Source organism: Ranitomeya variabilis, chromosome 5 (assembly GCF_051348905.1).
Source record: "Ranitomeya variabilis isolate aRanVar5 chromosome 5, aRanVar5.hap1, whole genome shotgun sequence".
In the NCBI taxonomy this organism is placed as follows: domain Eukaryota; kingdom Metazoa; phylum Chordata; class Amphibia; order Anura; family Dendrobatidae; genus Ranitomeya; species Ranitomeya variabilis.
In genome coordinates, this window is record NC_135236.1 from 249,967,522 (window position 1) to 249,988,159 (window position 20,638).

General features: G+C 46.2%; 1 protein-coding gene across 4 annotated transcripts in view; it reads right to left on the reverse strand.

Annotated features, from left to right (window-relative positions):
- CSNK1G1 (casein kinase 1 gamma 1) overlaps positions 1-16,938 on the reverse strand; it is a 76,983-nt gene extending 60,045 nt beyond the window's left edge. For 2 of the 4 annotated variants that reach the window (XM_077264015.1, XM_077264013.1), the window contains exon 1: positions 16,355-16,724. The gene's annotated coding sequence lies outside the window, so the exon portion shown is untranslated. Of the gene's footprint in view, positions 1-16,354 lie in introns of all 4 variants that reach the window. The other 2 variants (XM_077264012.1, XM_077264011.1) reach the window with 2 other exon arrangements.
- Between the last annotated feature and the right edge of the window lie 3,700 nt (positions 16,939-20,638).

The following is a 20,638-nucleotide window of genomic DNA, read 5'->3' on the forward strand; positions in this document are numbered from 1 at the left end:
GCCCTCATTAATATTACAAGACTGTATAACATGACAGTGCACCGCGGACTAACCAGGCAAGAGACGAGCTAAAACTCAGCATCAGATATTTATGTGAAATGCGTGGGGCTTCATACCCAAACTATATGCAGAAGTTACACCATACTTCCCCTGTAACAGTAAATAAGAGGGCTGGACAGACTGAGCAGGTCCTGAATCAGTTATTAACCCATTCACCCCCGGAGCTTTGTTCGTTTTTTCGTTTTCGTTTTTCGCTCCCCTCCTTCCCAGAGCCATAACTTTTTTATTTTTCCGTCAATATGGCCATGTGAGGGCTTATTTTTTGCGGGACGAGATGTACTTTTGAACTATACCATTGGTTTTACCATGCCGTGTAACAGAAAACGGGAAAAAAATTCCAAGTGTGAGGAAATTGCAAAAAAAAAGTGCAATCTCACACTTGTTTTTTGTTTGGCTTTTTTGCTAAGTTCACCAAATGCTAAAACTAGCCTGCCATTAGCCATTATGATTCTCCAGGTCATTACAAGTTCATAGACACCTAACATGTCTAGGTTATTTTTTATCTGAGTGGTGAAAAAAAATTCCAAAAAGTTTACTAAAATAAAAAAAATAAAAATTGTGCGATTTTCTGATACCCGTAGCGTCTCCAATTTTCGTGATCTGGAGTCAGGTGAGGTCTTATTTTTTGCGTGCCGAGCTGGCGTTTTTAATGATATCATTTTGGTGTAGATACGTTCTTTTGATCGCCCGTTATTACATTTTAATGCAATGTCGCGGCAACCAAAAAAACGTAATTTTGGCGTTTTGATTTTTTTCTCGCTACGCCATTTAGCGGTCAGGTTAATCCTTTGTTTTTATTGATAGATCGGGCGATTCTGAACGCGGCGATACCAAATATGTGTATGTTTGATTTTTTTTTTTTTTATTGTTTTATTTTGATTGGGGCGAAAGGGGGGGTGATTTGAACTTTTATATATTTTTTATTTTTTTTATATTTTTAAACACTTTCTTTTTTTTTAATTTTGGCATGCTTCAATAGCCTCCATAGGAGGCTAGAAGCATGCACAACTCGATCGCCTCTGCTACATAGAGGTGAAGTACAGATCACCTCTATGTAGTAGAAATGGTCGTGTACTTTGAACGCCGACCACAGGGTGGCGCTCAAAGCTATCGGCCATCAACAACCATAGAGGTCTCAAGGAGACCTCTGGTTGTTATGGCAATGCACCGCTGACCCCCGATCATGTGACGGGGGTCAGCGGTGCGAGCACTTCCGGCCGCGCGGCCGGGAGCGCTAGTTAAATGCTGCTGTCAGCGCTTGACGGCGGCATTTAAATAGTTAATGGGCGCGGGCGGATCGCGATTACGCTCCCGCTCATTGCGCGCACATGTCAGCTGTACAAAACAGCTGACATGTTGCGGCTTTGAGGTGGGCTCACCGCCGGAGCCCACCTCAAAGCAGGGGATCTGCCAGCTGACGTACTATTCCGTCAGCTGGCAGAAAGGGGTTAAAATTGTACAGAAAACCATTTTCAAGCTCTTCCATGCAGCCAGTGATTGAGAACAAAGCTGCAACCCCGACTGACGCATTTTACTCACCTGCTTCGCTGCAGTCTGTCAGTATAGAAGAGAGGACTGTGCCCCCCAGCAGAACTAGGTCGGGACTTGGTATGGGTGTCTAAATCAAAACAGGAAAGATATATATCTTGGTACCGTGTTAGCCAGTAGATAGAAAAATGTTTAGAATTGAGAGTCCTCAGTGGTTGATACCTTTTAATGGCTAACTAAAAAGATGGTAACAAATTGCAAGCTTTCGAGACTACTATGCCTGATGAAGAGACCTGTGTAGTCTTGAAAGCTTGCAATTTGTTGCCATCTTTTCAGTTAGCCATTAAAAGGTATCAACCACTGAGGACTCTCAATTCTAAATCAAAACAAGAATTTGTTTCCCCCTATTGACTGATGGAACTGAAAGTCTTTACTAAAGCTGCAGAACTTACACAATTTTTTTTAGTTTGTATTTTTATTTTACAGCTGGAGTGTTGCCGCGAACATAAGTTCTCTGAGCCAAGTCTAATACTTAGCAGCTGCTGTCTTTACCTGTGACCAGTGCCTCTCTGCCGCTCTTCTGTAGGTTGTGACCTGCCGGATCGCTCCAGTGTTTGCTGGCTAATCGGGAAGTCACAACTTACATTGGTAAATCAATGAGAGCCAGACCGAGGTCCTCGGACTTACACTGAGAGCTTGTGACCGTTACCTCGGACTTCTGGTCAGTCGTAAGATGGCGTTGCAGGGTGGATAAAAATCAATGTTTTTTTAAAAAAATCAAAAAAATCGGATTTTTTTGATTTAAATCGGATTTTTTTTATTTAAATCGGATTTTTTTCAATAAACTGCTTTTTGAGGAAAATATTTTACCATCCAAAGGTTCTTCCATCATGAGATAAAGCTGAGTTGTTTAACTCAGTAGAATAAAGGCTGTATATGTGTAACATTCACAATGCCATGCTCTTCCAGAGGTTTCTGTAGGATGCTGACTATCCAACAAGTTTGGGCATGTCAACTGAATGGAAAAAGAAACTAAACCAAAAGTGAAACCAAGCTAGAAGTGTGGAATTAAAGGGGCAGTATGAACAAAATGTGGAGGCTATTAATAGTTTATACAATTAAGACATGCTGCTTTTAAACACCTACCTATTGCCATATAGTAAAACAAAAAAGATTTTTACTTACTTTGGGGTCCCCCCCTCACCCTGGCGTTAGATCGTTGCCCCTAGTTTCGTCCGTGTAACTATGGGCGCACATGCGCACTGCTCTCACTTCTCATTTTAATCGTGATTTATATTAAAAAAAACCTTTTGATTTAAATCAGTGATTTAAATCATGATTAAAATCATGATTTAAATCGATCCGATTTAAATAGAAAAAAATCTTTTGATTTAAATCGTGATTTAAATCATGATTTAAATCGGCGTGATTTAAATCAATCCACCCTGTGGCGTTGTGGGACCAGAGCGGCCCTGGAATGGTAATTATAATAAAAATAAAAAAATAACACTGGAGTAGTACTTTATGAAGCTTTTTCTTTTTACAAAAAGAAATAAATTAAAAAAAAAAAAAAAATCAAGGAAAGACTCTTGCCAGGTAACGAGGGCTTAGCTCTGCTTAGTTCATTGGGTGGCTTAGATGGGAAGCCATTTTTCATTTCTTTAACAGGAAACTTGTTAAGTTTTTACTACCCATCTGAGAGCAGGATGATGTAGGGGCAGAGAACCAGATCCTAGCGATGTGTCATTTACTGGGCTGCTTGCCACAATTTTGATAAAATCCCTGTCTTATCTGCTGCAGATCTCCCAGTTCTCTGAATACTGTAGATAGGCAGAAAATTACCAATCATAGGTGGGGGATGGGTTACTCAGATCTCATCAATATGGAGTTCTACCAGGCAGGAAGTTTACTAAACTATAGCAAGCAGCCACGTACAGTAAGTGTTATCACTAGTATCAGGGTCTTTGCCGCTACAATATGCTGCTCTCAAGTTAGGCGGCAATAACCCAGTGACCGATTCCCTTAAATAAGAATATTGCAAAGTAAAATATAGGCTGGGCTCACATCACGTTTGCTAATCATGTTTACCATTAAAGCCATTTCAGACAGCGAGAGTCATGAAACTAAATAAAACGAAAGTCTGACGTAAGATTGTCAAGCACCTAGATATTAATGATCTATCTAAAAGGGAACTTGTCACCTGCAAAGACGCAAGATACCTGAAGATATAGTAGTAATCTACAGGTAAATAGTGTTTGTCATGAATGGCAGGCTTGAAAATGAAAATCTATTCTCCCTGAAACCCCTCCCTGTCGTCTTTGGAGCTCGGATCAGTTAGTCATTCGCTATACCGTGAGCACACTGTAATAACTCCCTGCCATACTGTGTGGTGAGCGGTGACAGCTCTCTGCACCACCCCAGGAGTGCCTGCAGGGAGAACAGAACATCATTTCAGCATTCCCTCCCTGTAGCTGCTGCTCCTGTAAGCCCACCAGACATGGCTGCACCATTACCTGCAGATTATCACCATCTATGCAGGTACAGAGCGTGTTTGGTTTTTTTGTTTTTTTTTTAAAGAGGCAGCTCCCATTAACAAGGAGTCTGTCAACCTCAAAAAACATTTTAAACTGAGGACATACCCATATGGAGTACTTTGTTACTATAAACTCAGTTCCGCAAAAAAAAAAAAAAATTTTTTACAAAAACCGCTGCAGCCTTTCAGGGAAAGAAGTACTTTATATGCCAACAGAGACCAAGACAGCGCTGTAGACTAGTTGTCCACGTGGTTACTCCCTGCCCGCTGCTAGTGGCCGACAGGTCGCTGCCTACATGAGAGTATAAGAAGAGACTTATCACTGCAGGGCTGCGGGCATAGAGAAGTCACTGGGGCCCCCCAAGTCTTTTAAAGTATATTTTTCTCTAAAACACCATGGCATTTCAGAGCCAAACACCTGGCTGAGAAAATGCAGCCAGTGCCCAATGCATGCTGCCCACAGACTAAGCAGCATGTACCAGCTGACAGGTGCCCTTTAAGCCTGCATAACCCCACCCACACCCCTGATTGGCAGCTTCCTGTGCCAAGTGTGAATTGTCAGCAGGCTGCCAACCAGTGCTGGGGTGGGGTGACACAGATTAGCCGGACTGTCCTGCACAGGAGGCCTAGTCCTGTAGTAATCTTCAGCTGATAAAACACTGATTGTACTGAATCTAGCGAACATGGCCTAAAAAGTGGCACATCGCTGGAATTAGGCTCTCTGCCCTGGTGCCCTTAGATTAAATAGCAAAAACCTGCTGACTAGTGATGAGCTAACGTGCTGGGCAGCCGCGAGACATTCAGGTGCGGAGACTCTGGAGACACTTAGCACCCGAGCATGCTCAGAGAGCACCTTATCCCAGCACGTTCACCCATCACTACTGCTGACGGATTCCCTTTAATGTCAACATGCATAAAAAGGAGGAACAGAAGTACATACTGGTTATCACGGCTGAATTTACTTCCCCAAAACAGACACCCACCTGTCACTTAGTCAGCATGCACAAGCTATACCAGCGAGACAACTTACAGAAATGCCAGATCCAGGTGACAGCCAATATGGCTGCACTTCCAATGTCAGTTTTGGTAAAAAGGTCCCTGTAATCGAACAGAGAAAGCTGCACTAACAAGCAGCCGACGCCTCAAAGCAGGAGCACATGGAAGTGATACTGTATTATGCCCCCCAAAAACAAAGTGGACAGCCCCTTTAAAAAAAAATGTAAGCTGTGTACAAGAACAAGTCAGGACATGCGAGTCTTAGAATAGATATTCGGAGTGGCCACACAGAAATCAGACTGCTGTAACGTTGTATTTTCTTGGAAAAATAAAAGCAACAAAATTAACAGCTATGAGCCCCGGCTTCGTTTTCATTCTTTCCATGCACAAGGTTTGACCAGCCTCCCCATAAGTGTGGCCGAGGTCCCACCGCCATGCTGATCCCCCGTCTGCGGCACGCTACATTCATCACATTCGCCCCCTATGTAGAAAGCTGCAGACTGCTATACTTTCCTAGATCATGAAAAAAATGTGATGATTCACGAGCCGCTGAGGCACGGCAATAACATAATTCGGGAAGATTACTACATTTACATTGCCTGGCCCAAAGATTAAAGTATGGAAGGAAGATCAGACGCAGCGCTCCTTACAGGTGCGTTACCATCCTGCTGCCAACTGACACCACACACGGTGCCCACAGCGCAGAACGCCAGCCGGGCGCCATGAGAGAGAGAAATAAAGCAAGGCAGCAAACGCTGAAAATAGAGGAGCAGCGTGGCACAAAGGTATAGAATACTGTCAATTCAGAAACATCCCCTCCCCCAACCTCATTACACAGCACTTTCTAACGTTTCATCCTTCACATGAATGTTTGATCCTGTGGCTCCTAAACCTTTTGTAATTTGTGTTAGTGACACCCATGAAAATCACTTTTTTATCCAATTTTAAAGAGATTTATTTCTTTTAAAGGAGGTCGGCTATGAACACAAATACCCAAACTCAAGAATAGCCAGAAATCAATACAGATTATTTATGCCAAAAGCAGCAGCGCTCAATACAGCCTGAATATTATTACCGTGCACGTCTCGCCCCTAGTAAATATCAGTGTTTAGCAGCTGCTGGTTATAAAATATAAAACTTATCTGACATGTACAATTTCACTTCTGCCAACATTAGGGCATTACCAGAATCCTGGAAAAGCCTGTATTTATTCCACCAATTTAGCCATCTCTATAGCAGGAAGGCTAAAAAGACATTTTACAAAGTGATACAGGCAGAGTAAGAGAAACCATGTGCAATTACCAGGAAATCTGTCAGTAAGATCAACACCCCCGGCCCACCTCCGCGTATGTATGTAAATCCATCAGCACCTCTTATATCAGTTGCTGCATTCCTCAGTAATTAGCATTTTCACTCACAGGAGGTGGTAAATGCTCTGGGTGTGAGAGAGCACTTAAGGAGCCACTGCCTCCTGTGGTTGTATCTGTGCCCAGCACCAGCCTTGCTAGTGAGCCATCAATCCAGCTAAAGCAACTGGTGCTGGCCGGGAAAACAACCTTGTTAGGCCGAGCCTTGTTAGGAGACCTTTGACATTCAAAGCACTTAACACATCATTTGCATATCAGTAAAACCACTAATTACTGGGGGATGCAGCAGCAAGTAGAAGATATAAAAGGTGGGACCTGCATGCCCATATTGGCAGATTCCCTGTAAATGACCCAGCCCCATCAGCATGCTCTACTGCTGCTCCCTTTCAATGCCTCCTCCACTGTGGTGGTGCAGAGCGGAGGAATGGAGGGTCAGGAGCACATGTACTGAGGATTGTGAGGGATCGCCGTGATCATGCATTGGTCACCTATGCTGTGAACAGGCAATAAATGTGTATTGGGGGAAAACTGATGCAGATTTCACACGTCCATGAAACACAGACCATGCTTGTATGTGAATGACAGACCTCCAGGTCTCCTGACCTGCCCTAAGAAAGTTTCAGGTCCAAAGACCCAGCAGTCAGGCCAGGCAATTCAATGAAAGCACTGTCCATATTTCACAGCTGTGTGAAATAGGCCTTAAAGGGGTTGTCCAGAGATGGGGTTCAAGTGTGCAGGCGCTACATGTGACTGGAGACTTGTTAATACTCTCAGCACGCGCACACCGCCAGGATTCTCCGGTGCAGGGAGCAGGCGGGCGGTTCACCACAAGTATGTTATTTGCATGCATGCGTTCATGTGCCGACTAGACACGCACAGCCTTGCGCAATACAAGTGAATTTAATGAGGCTGGACACGTCTAGTCTTAGGGTATGTGCACTCGTTGCGGATTCTCTGCGGATCCGCAGCGTTTTTTGCGGTGCAGAAATGCTGCAGATCCGCAATTGATTTACAGTACAATGTAAATAAATGAGATAAAAAAACAAGCTGTGCACACGTTGCGGAAAATCCACTGCAGAAACGCTGTTTAAAAGAAGTAGCATGTTACTTCTTTTTTGTGAATCTGCAGCGTTTTTGTACCCATTCCATTATAGAAATCCACAGGGGTAAAAACCGCAGCAAATCCGCAAAAAAAAAAAAAACGCACAAAAAACGATGCGGATCTGCACAAAAAACGGGACAAATCCACAGCTGAATTTTCTGCCAGGAGAGGCAGAATCCGCACCAGAAATTCCTAAGGCTAATCCACAACGTGTGCACATAGCCTTAATGTGGCTGGAAGTAAGCAAATTGTATACTTGCAGTCACATGACCACCAGCCCCGATGCTGGAGAATCTAGTGCACGCAGAGGATTCACAAGTCTGCAATCACACAGTGCTTTAAGAGTCAAGACTGGACAACCCCTTTAAACGAGTTACCCAATGAAGAAGGGTGATAACTAGTGATGAGCGAGAGTGCTTAGATAAGGTGTTATGAGAGCTGTTATGAGAGCACATTTGTGCTAATAAAGCATCTTCGGCATGGCTTCATGTCTCGCAGCTATTCAACAGCCGCAACACATGCAGGGATGGTCTAACAACCAGGCAACCTAACCCCTGCCTGTGCTGCGGCTGTCGCTACTATTAGCACACTCGCTCATCACTAGCGATAACGATTGGCGGGGTCCGACTCCTGAGCACCTTTATTCAGGTAACCCACCATTTGGAGTGCAGAGCATATGCCTGACTGCTTCTCCGTTCATTCTCCAGGAAGTTGCCAGAAAAAAACTGAGCGCAGAACCAAAAGCCCCATAGACACTAAACGAAGAAACATTCCTGCCTGTACCCCTAAGTGGCGGTCAGGGGGGTAAAATGCCACAGTCAGCTGATCAGTGCAGGTTCCAGCGGTCGGACCCTCATAGGATAGACTACAACTTTAATGGGACCACGCAGCAGTGGACAATCCACAGTAAAGGTTAATAGGAAAAGTTAGCTGGTTATATTCTTTGACAATTTTTAGAGAAGAAAAAAAAGTCATTTGTGACATAAAAATGAATAAAACAATCTCATCTTAGACCTAATGGTTTGTTTTACATTAACACATGGGTGTGGGCAGAGAATGGAGGAAACAAAAAGCTCCCCTTTGTGAGTCACCTTCTCCTGTTCTGCAGTGTAACTCCAGCCTTAACTCATGCACGACTGCTGACGTCCGAGCCCCCTCCAGTGCCATACATTCACCCCCTGCCAGGCAGGATCAACAGCAGCACTTGTCGGGAAGAATAACTGCCCGCCTGTATAGTGGGGGGCTCAGAATCCCACCAATTAGAAACTGGTGGTATACCCAACCCCTGTGCACATAAAATTACAGTCTGAGGCCGTAAGACTTATTTGTTCCCCCTACAAGTATTTCTTCAAGGGGAGAACAGCAGCAATGCCGATTGGATACATGCTAGGCAGTCCACAATATAAATGGTTGCTGTAACGCATGTTCTTATAGCAAACCTGTGAATGGACAAACTCAATTCAAGAGCAATCTGTCATCCCCCTACATGTCTGCTCTAATAAATACTTATTGTTTCTCAGAAAATTACAGTTCTGGGGCATTTTTCCTTACAACACAATATTCGCCCTTTATTACTCCTGAAACTGCATCAATAAAAGGACGACTGGGAATCACAATTTCTCTTGTCAATACAGAGCTGACAATCACCGATCTGTTCTACCTTGTCAGACTGTATATTCACACCATACTGACAAAGGAAACGTTAACAGCCGTCAATTTATTCTTAAAAATGGCAAAGAACCAGCACAAGCTTCTCCAGAATGGATACTTCGTGGGGAGTATCAAAAGAGAGGACACGTGTCCGCTATTAACTGGGAAAGGTTACTGGAATGCCAAAGCAGCTACTGACAAACGTCCTACGGAAATGGAAATCCTGAGGTGGGAGACCATTGGCTGTGAGCACCGAAACTTGCTGGAGGCTACACGCCTTAGAACCAAGAACCTGAATACATATTCTGGCTATGCTACAGATCTGGTTATATTATGGCAAGGTGAAGGACATTACTATCAGTATAGAGCCATAGTATGCGGCTCACAGGGTGTCCATTGTATGCCAGCACACACACAAGGCCCCAAGCTATGTGATCACACCCATACTACAGCTGTAACACCCAACCCCTGTGGCCTACACAACTCAGGTCTCATGTATCTCTACCCAGATCAGCAGAGAAAGGAAGGCATGTTCTTTTCTCCCTTGTGTGTAGCTGCCTGCTTATGACTGGTCAACCACATGCAGGGGAAGAAGTACAACACCCCCAGAGACTAATCTCTTCTAACACCAAGATGGCTTCAAAGGAACTGTCCACTACTCAGACAACCCCTCTCAATCACTATGATTGCCCCAAGTAAAATAAGAACACCTACAGGTCCTTCTCAAAAAATTAGCATATAGTGTTAAATTTCATTATTTACCATAATGTAATGATTACAATTAAACTTTCATATATTATAGATTCATTATCCACCAACTGAAATTTGTCAGGTCTTTTATTGTTTTAATACTGATGATTTTGGCCTACAACTCCTGATAACCCAAAAAACCTGTCTCAATAAATTAGCATATCAAGAAAAGGTTCTCTAAATGACCTATTACCCTAATCTTCTGAATCAACTAATTAACTCTAAACACATGCAAAAGATACCTGAGGCTTTTAAAAACTCCCTGCCTGGTTCATTACTCAAAACCCCCATCATGGGTAAGACTAGCGACCTGACAGATGTCAAGAAGGCCATCATTGACACCCTCAAGCAAGAGGGTAAGACCCAGAAAGAAATTTCTCAACAAATAGGCTGTTCCCAGAGTGCTGTATCAAGGCACCTCAATGGTAAGTCTGTTGGAAGGAAACAATGTGGCAGAAAACGCTGTACAACGAGAAGAGGTGACCGGACCCTGAGGAAGATTGTGGAGAAGGACCGATTCCAGACCTTGGGGAACCTGAGGAAGCAGTGGACTGAGTCTGGTGTGGAAACATCCAGAGCCACCGTGCACAGGCGTGTGCAGGAAATGGGCTACAGGTGCCGCATTCCCCAGGTAAAGCCACTTTTGAACCATAAACAGCGGCAGAAGCGCCTGACCTGGGCTACAGAGAAGCAGCACTGGACTGTTGCTAAGTGGTCCCAAGTACTTTTTTCTGATGAAAGCAAATTTTGCATGTCATTCGGAAATCAAGGTGCCAGAGTCTGGAGGAAGACTGGGGAGAAGGAAATGCCAAAATGCCTGAAGTCCAGTGTCAAGTACCCACAGTCAGTGATGGTGTGGGGTGCCATGTCAGCTGCTGGTGTTGGTCCACTGTGTTTCATCAAGGGCAGGGTCAATGCAGCTAGCTATCAGGAGATTTTGGAGCACTTCATGCTTCCATCGGCTGAAATGCTTTATGGAGATGAAGATTTCATTTTCCAGCACGACCTGGCACCTGCTCACAGTGCCAAAACCACTGGTAAATGGTTTACTGACCATGGTATTACTGTGCTCAATTGGCCAGCCAACTCTCCTGACCTGAACCCCATAGAGAATCTGTGGGATATTGTGAAGAGAAAGTTGAGAGACGCAAGACCCAACACTCTGGATGAGCTTAAGGCCGCTATTGAAGCATCCTGGGCCTCCATAACATCTCAGCAGTGTCACAGGCTGATTGCCTCCATGCCACGCCGCATTGAAGCAGTCATTTCTGCCAAAGGATTCCCGACCAAGTATTGAGTGCATAACTGAACATTATTATTTGATGGGTTTTTTGTTTGTTATTAAAAAACACTTTTATTTGATTGGACGGGTGAAATATGCTAATTTATTGAGACAGGTTTTTTGGGTTATCAGGAGTTGTAGGCCAAAATCATCAGTATTAAAACAATAAAAGACCTGACAAATTTCAGTTGGTGGATAATGAATCTATAATATATGAAAGTTTAATTGTAATCATTACATTATGGTAAATAATGAAATTTAACACTATATGCTAATTTTTTGAGAAGGACCTGTATACTCCTCTCCGGTAGTGGTGCCGTTCCTGCAGTGTCTGCACTGGCTCTCCCAGGGCTCACATAACATTGGCTGCAGTGATCGCGTGACATAATCAGCAGCAGCTTCATATCTCCCCTACTTTGGATGTAACCGATCTCTGCAGGAAGTGAGAGCTGTAGCATGTCCAATTTGTGGATGTTAATTTTTTACTTGGGGTAGACAGTGATTCAGAAGGAGGTTGTCCCAAGTAGTGAATAACCCCTTTATAATACATTTTAAGATGTTACAAACCAATATCTCCGCAGCAGGAGAGAAAAATGAAAAAAAAAAAATGTTTTTCTCAGCCACGCTGCCACTATTCCATGATGTGGCCAGTATAATATGCTCAAACAGGTGAAAGGTCCTCTTTACAGGAGTATTCCATTTATGCCAAATATATCATACTTTTGATATAAGGAAACATTGTACAATTCTATAAAATACTTGGAGGAGCCCCAGATGCAGGACCGATAATATGACATGACCAGGAACGATCTGTACTCACTAGGAGTAAATGGAAAGTGATTACATTTTAGCAAACCATAGAAGTAGACGCCACTCCTCATTGATATTATGGCCTCCGGCCAGTAGATATATTGGAGGAGGACATGCTGACAATGGCACGTCTGGTAAACTTATTAATATGGAGAACAGCGGAGGTCCATGAACCTACTGCTTTCCATCTCCGCTGGAGTGTGAGCTAATGTGTTCCGCAGGATCCCTGTGTAAGCATGTTGCTGCTCAAGACAGCTTAAGTTCTCATCCGAACTAGCCCTTAGGGCTAATCCAGGCAAGCCATTTCCTGCATCGATATGTCTAGTACCTGCAAACGGATAACAGGGGTTACCTAGGACATATCCATAGGATGGGTTATTAATCCATCAGTGGGGGCTCTGACACTGGGCACCCCCACTTCTCCAGAGAGGGTGTTCATTTCAATGCTCACAGCCACAGTTTTGAACTTTTAGCAGTGTGTGTGCCTGTTATTATGGATTCATCCAAGTGAAGGTCCTGAGCTATAATAGCAGGTACAATGCTAGCTACAGTATATCAATCCAAGGATAAGCTCCAGATGACGCTTTTAATAAAACTGGTCAGCCTGAGAAACAAAAGGAGAGCAAGACCCTCCATTGGTGCCCGCCACGAATGCACAGAAATGGATGTAGGAGTGCATGTTCTGTAGGAGGTTGGCCAACAAGCCCGGCCTGAATACACCACATTCAGAAGCACAAAACAATGTGAAAAATCACAGTCTAGTAACATGCTCTGCTCTACCCGTCTGACCACAATCGATCACTCATTTATGTCTTATCAAATCCATACACAATATAATTGCCTAATTATGGAAGAACCCGTTAAGTCACTTTTGTGATTTGATCAGCATGTGCTTCTATATTTGTAAACCAAAACTGGAGGTGGAACTACAGAGAGAAACTATAAGGGAAGCACTGACACCACTGGTGTTTTCTTACTAATCAGAATACTGCCATGCCCTATGGTATTACAAGAACTTTATCCCAAAAATAAAGGGTCTGTATCTGCAGGTGCTACATAAAAAAAAATAATCAATGCCTACACCTTTGTAGTAGCAAATGGCTCCCTACTAAAGCCAATGGGTGACTAGGTAATAAATGTTTGCATGGAGCCCTTCAGAGCGAGAGCTTCCCTTCTGCAGCAGCATACTGCACAAAAGCAATCAATCTGATGTCTATACACTGCTTGTAGGCAGCACATAAGGGTACTCCCATCTCCAAGTGATGGCTTATTGATAGGATAGGCCATCACTTTATGATTCAGCACTGTCGTGCCTTCATTCTCCAGATCGTGAGGGTGAATCAGGAGGGCAGGGCATAACCAGAGCAGAAGACTCCTCCAGAAGGTGGAAAATATATGACTACAGCAGAGATTGCTCATCATCTACATGATCTGGTGGACCCCAGTGCCAGATGATCACATGGCGTGACCGAGGATCGCTGAGGTCATCCATTATTTGCATGCACGGCTGCGACGTAACAGCCCAGGGAGATTACAGAAAAAAATTATAATCAACCAAGAACTCGGAAAACTTGGATCATCAGTTTTGCTAAAAATTAAAATGTTGAAATTCAACATCACACTATGTCGAGGGACATACATGGATGATCGCCCAAGCAACATCTATAGAAAGCTCCCCACCATGTATACTTCTAACAAAGGCAAATTCTGATGTAGCTCCTCAGGGGCCTGGACCAAACCCAAACATTACTGCGGAACGCCTGAGAAAGGCACAAATCCCACTGCCAGCCCTGCAAAAGAAGGTTGTTGTAGAGCAGGTAAAGTACTCAGTGTTATTGAAATGCATCACAGCGCTTCTCTGCTTTGCGGTTTATCTTTGATCTTTCCTATTGCAACAGTGAGAGGTGTTGATGGTGTAGTATACCCCAATTACTAGGGAGCACGACCCCTATGGCTGCAGCCAGTCCTGAGCTCTGCGGTACAGACGACGGGCCATACGCTGGGCCCCCTGTGGTTTACAGACCTGGCTATATAGCCAAACTCTGGGAGACACTCCTAAAGCAGCAGTCAGAAGAACAGAACTCCCTGCAGTGGTAGGAGTGTCTGATCAGTGCACTATCAGGGATTACACATGCAGAAGAGTCCGGATGGCTGGTCACACGGGTGGCAACAGTGTCATCCAGGCTGTGATGTGCCAGTACCACTGTGAGACCACAGGTGACAGCCGCTGCCCTGTATATTAGGGATCACATGTGGGGTAACCGGGCTATCCAAGCTCTGATACAATATTGACCCTGGTGTGGCCAGAGATGACAGCAACCGACCACTACAAAATTAGGGATGACAAATGGGGTACCCCGCTTACCCCGGCTGTGATGCCCACAGCTGACATGTGAGGTACCCCACTTACCCAGATGCCCACAGCTGACATGTGAGGTACCCCACTTACCCAGATGCCCACAGCTGACATGTGAGGTACCCCACTTACCCAGATGCCCACAGCTGAAACGTGAGGTACCCCACTTACCCAGATGCCCACAGATGACACGTAGGGTACCCCGCTTACCCAGATGCCCACAGCTGACACGTAGGGTACCCCGCTTACCCAGATGCCCACAGCTGACATGTGAGGTACCCCACTTACCCAGATGCCCACAGCTGACATGTAAGGTATCCCGCTTACCCAGATGCCCACAGCTGACATGTAAGGTATCCCGCTTACCCAGATGCCCACAGCTGACATGTAGGGTACCCCGCTTACCCAGATGCCCACCGCTGACATGTAAGGTACCCCGCTTACCCAGATGCCCACCGCTGACATGTAGGGTACCCCGCTTACCCAGATGCCCACAGCTGACATGTAAGGTACCCCGCTTACCCAGATGCCCACCGCTGACATGTAGGGTACCCCGCTTACCCAGATGCCCACCGCTGACATGTAAGGTACCCCGCTCACCCAGATGCCCACCGCTGACATGTAGGGTACCCCGCTTACCCAGATGCCCACAGCTGACATGTAGGGTACCCCGCTTACCCAGATGCCCACAGCTGACATGTAAGGTACCCCGCTTACCCAGATGCCCACCGCTGACATGTAGGGTACCCCGCTTACCCAGATGCCCACCGCTGACATGTAGGGTACCCCGCTTACCCAGATGCCCACCGCTGACATGTAGGGTACCCCACTTACCCAGATGCCCACCGCTGACATGTAGGGTACCCCGCTGACCCAGATGCCCACAGCTGACATGTAGGGTACCCCGCTTACCCAGATGCCCACCGCTGACATGTAGGGTACCCCGCTTACCCAGATGCCCACAGCTGACATGTAGGGTACCTCGCTTACCCAGATGCCCACCGCTGAAATGTAGGGTACCCCGCTTACTCAGATGCCCACAGCTGACATGTAAAATATCCTGCTTACCCAGATGCCCACCGCTGACATGTAAGGTACCCCGCTTACCCAGATGCCCACAGCTGACATGTAGGGTACCCCGCTTACCCAGATGCCCACCGCTGACATGTAGGGTACCCCGCTTACCCAGATGCCCACAGCTGACATGTAGGGTACCTCGCTTACCCAGATGCCCACCGCTGACATGTAGGGTACCCCGCTTACTCAGATGCCCACAGCTGACATGTAGGGTACCCCGCTTACCCAGATGCCCACCACTGACATGTAAGGTACCCCGCTTACCCAGATGCCCATAGCTGACATGTAGGGTACCCCGCTTACCCAGATGCCCACCACTGACATGTAAGGTACCCCGCTTACCCAGATGCCCACAGCTGACATGTAGGGTACCCCGCTTACCCAGATGCCCACAGCTGACATGTAGGGTACCTCGCTTACCCAGATGCCCACCGCTGACATGTAGGGTACCCCGCTTACTCAGATGCCCACAGCTGACATGTAGGGTACCCCGCTTACCCAGATGCCCACCACTGACATGTAAGGTACCCCGCTTACCCAGATGCCCATAGCTGACATGTAGGGTACCCCGCTTACCCAGATGCCCACCACTGACATGTAAGGTACCCCGCTTACCCAGATGCCCACAGCTGACATGTAGGGTACCCCGCTTACTCAGATGCCCACAGCTGACATGTAGGGTACCCCGCTTACCCAGATGCCCACCACTGACATGTAAGGTACCCCGCTTACCCAGATGCCCACAGCTGACATGTAGGGTACCCCGCTTACCCAGATGCCCACCGCTGACATGTAGGGTACCCCGCTGACCCAGATGCCCACAGCCGCTGACCCTCACACCCAGGTGGCACAGACAATAGATGGCGGCTCACACAGCGCTCACCTCGTCTCCTGCGGTGTCGGTCCCGGGCTGGATGGGGAGTGTCCGGGGACAATGGCTCGGCTGCCTGCTATGTCCGGCCGGCTGCAGACTCCCGTGCAGCGCTCATAGATGTCCGCAGTCAGAGCCCGGGCCTCCACACCGGCGCTGGCCCCGCACTTCCTGGCTCTGCCCGTCTCCAGCACACAGGGCGGTGGCGGATGCCGGGACTACAACATCCTACGGCAGCCAATGGCCCCGGAAGCTGCTAACTAGACAGGTGCCTAAACACAATCCCAAACTCCGCTGTTTCCGGTTACTCGCTCCACCCCGGTGTCCCGGTTTCTTTCCCCACACACAACGGGGCCGAACCGGAAACTCCGCTGCCAGCTCCGCCCTACCGTCCGCACAACAAGGAAAGGGGGCGTGGCCACACGGGGAGACGGCGTGACGTCACGCGATGCGCTCGGCTGGTCAGTGTCTCGGGTGCGGGCGCTCCTGTGTGTTACGCATGTTGTGTGCGGAGCCGGTCTGCGCGCGTCACCTGTGTGTCCGTACACGGGGCTATCGGTGACGTCCGTACTCACAGCCCCGTAGACAGCAGCGCTGACAACATGCTCCTAGAAATGGGCATTTGTTTTAGTTGCAGAGTGGGCTGCCAGCACGGAAGATGGCGAGACAGCTTACTGCACGCATTACGTAGTGTCGTGTCAGAACCACGTAAACGTCCGGCTCTTTCCTTAGCGACCGCTTCTATAGTTGCTATGCGGAACGTAAGCTCTAATAGCGCAGTGCCACCTTGTGTTCCTGCTGGAGAATTACAGGACAGCTACTAAACTCTGATCACACCTATCATGCCTCATGGCGGACGCTGTAATTAGGAGTCCTGTGCTAGTAGGACTGGGGGGCTGCAGCTATTAGGTGGGCTGAGTCTCTTGGGGGAAGATTTCACTCCAAACCACACGAGGAGTTGTACCCTTGCCTCCCCCGCAGGGACAACATGCACATGTTAGAGATGAGAGGATCTAGTTTGACATTCTTGATTCAAAGCAAATGTGAACACTTTGCGATTCATGATGCTTGCAATGATTAAAAAAATAAAATAAGCCCAGCTACCACTTTGGTGAACCTCAACCCCTTTACCCCCAAGGGTGGTTTGCATGTTAGGCTGTGTGCACACGTTGCGGAATTACAGCGGATTTATTGCGGTTTTTGTGCGGATTCCTATTGAGGAGCAGGTGTAAACCGCTGCGGAATCCGCACAAAGAATTGACATGCTGCGGAATAAACACCACTACGTTTCCCAGCGTTTTTTTTCTGCAGCATGTGCACTGCGGATTTTGTTTTCCTTAGGTTTACATGGTACTGCATAACGCATGGAAAACTGCTGAGAATCCGCAACATGTGCACATAGCCTTAACCCCTTTCTGACATTGGACGTACTATCCCGTCGAGGTGGGGTGGGCCCGTATGACCACCGACAGGATAGTACGTCCAGCGCGACCGGCGGCGCTCTCGGGGGGGAGCGCGGCCGATCGCGGCCGGGTGTCAGCTGATTATCACAGCTGACATCCGGCACTATGTGCCAGGAGTGGTCACGGACCGCCCCCACCACATTAACCCCCGGCACACCGCGATGAAACATGATCGCGGTGTGCCGGCGGTACAGGGAAGCATCGCGCAGGGAGGGGGCTCCCTGCTGAGACCCCTGGAGCAACGCGATGTGATTGCGTTGCTGCGAGGGTCTCTTACCTCCTCCTCGCTGCAGGACCCCGGATCCAAGATGGCCGCGGCATCCGGGTCCTGCAGGGAGGGAGGTGGCTTACCGAGTGCCTGCTCAGAAAAAAAAATAATTCCTAAATAAAGAAAAAAAAAATATTATTCCCATAAATACATTTCTTTATCTAAATAAAAAAAATAAAACAATAAAAGTACACATATTTAGTATCGCCGCGTCCGTAAACGACCCCACCTATAAAACTGTATCACTAGTTAACCCCTTCAGTGAACACCGTAGGAAAAAAAAAAAAACCGAGGCAAAAAACAACGCTTTATTATCATACCGCCGAACAAAAAGTGGAATAACACGCGATCAAAAAGACGGATATAAATAACCATGGTACCACTGAAAACGTCATCTTGTCCCGCAAAAAACGAGCCACCATACAGCGTCATCAAAGAAAAAATAAAAAAGTTATAGTCCTCAGAATAAAGCGATGCCAAAATAATTATTTATTCTATAAAATAGTTTTTATCATATAAAAGCGCCAAAACATAAAAAAATGATATAAATGAGGTATCGCTGTAATCGTACTGACCCGAAGAATAAAACTGCTTTATCAATTTTACCAAACGTGGAACGGTATAAACGCCTCCCCCAAAAGAAATTCATGAATAGCTGGTTTTTGGTCATTCTGCCTCACAAAAATCGGAATAAAAAGCGATCAAAAACTGTCACGTGTCCGAAAATGTTACGAATAAAAACGTCAACTCGTCCCGCAAAAAACAAGACCTCACATGACTCTGTGGACCAAAATATGGAAAAATTATAGGTCTCAAAATGTGGAGACGCAAAAACTTTTTTGCTATAAAAAGCGTCTTTTACTGTGTGACGGCTGCCAATCATAAAAATCCGCTATAAAAAATGTTATAAAAGTAAATCAAACCCCCCTTCATCACCCCCTAAGGGAAAAATAATAAAATTAAAAAAATGTATTTATTTCCATTTTCCCATTAGGGCTAGGGTTAGGGCTAGGGTTAGGGCTGGGGTTAGGGTTGGGGCTAGGGTTGGAGCTAAAGTTAGGGTTGGGGCTAAAGTTAGGGTTAGGGTTGGGGCTAAAGTTAGGGTTTGGATTACATTTACGGTTTGGATTAGAGTTAGGGGTGTGTCAGGGTTAGGGGTGTGGTTAGGGTTACCGTTGGGATTAGGGTTAGGGATGTGTTTGGATTAGGGTTTCAGTTAGAATTGGGGAGTTTCCACTGTTTAGGCACATCAGGGGCTCTCCAAACGCGACATGGCGTCCGATCTCAATTCCAGCCAATTCTGCATTGAAAAAGTAAAACAGTGCTCCTTCCCTTCCGAGCTTTACCGTGCGCCCAAACAGGGGTTTACCCCAACATATGGGGCATCAGCGTACTCGGGACAAATTGGACAACAACTTTTGGGGTCCAAGTTCTTTTGTTACCCTTGGGAAAATATAAATTTGGGGGGCTAAAAATCATTTTTGTGGAAAAAAAGATTTTTTATTTTCACGGCTCTGCGTTATAACCTGTAGTGAAACACTAGAGGGATCAAAGCTCTCAAAACACATCTAGATAAGTTCCTTAGGGGGTCTACTTTCCAAAATGGTGTCACTTGTGGGGGGTTTAATGTTTAGGCACATCAGGGGCTCTCCAAACGCGACATGGCGTCCCATCTTAATTCCAGTCAATTTTGCATTGAAAAGTCAAATGGCGCTCCTTCCCTTCCGAGCTCTGCCATGCGCCCAGTCGTTTACCCCCACATATGGGGTATCGGCGTACTCAGGACAAATTGCACAACAACTTTTGTGGTCTAATTTCTTCTCTTACCCTTGGGAAAATAAAAAATTGGGGGTGAAAAGATAATTTTTGTGAAAAAATATGATTTTTTATTTTTACGGCTCTGCATTATAAACTTCTGTGAAGCACTTGGTGGGTCAAAGTGCTCACCACACATCTAGATAAGTTCCTTAGGGGGTCTACTTTCCAAAATGGTGTCACTTGTGGGGGGGTTTAATGTTTAGGCACATCAAAGGCTCTCCAAACGCGACATGGCGTCCCATCTTAATTCCAGTCAATTTTGCATTGAAAAGTCAAATGGCGCTCCTTCCCTTCCGAGCTCTGCCATGCGCCCAAACATTCGTTTACCCCCACATATGGGGTATCGGCGTACTCAGGACAAAGTGCACAACAACTTTTGTGGTCCAATTTCTTCTCTTACCCTTGGGAAAATAAAAAATTGGGGGCGAAAAGATAATTTTTGTGAAAAAATATGATTTTTTATTTTTACGGCTCTGCATTATAAACTTCTGTGAAGCACTTGTTGGGTCAAAGTTTCAATGTTTAGGCACATCAGGGGCTCTCCAAACGCAACATGGCGTTCCATCTCAATTCCAGTCAATTTTGCATTGAAAAGTCAAATGGCGCTCCTTCCCTTCCGAGCTCTGCGGTGCACCCAAACAGTGGTTTACCCCCACATATGGGGTATCGGCGTACTCAGGACAAATTGTACAACAACTTTTGGGGTCCATTTTCTCCTGTTACCCTTGGTAAAATAAAACAAATTGG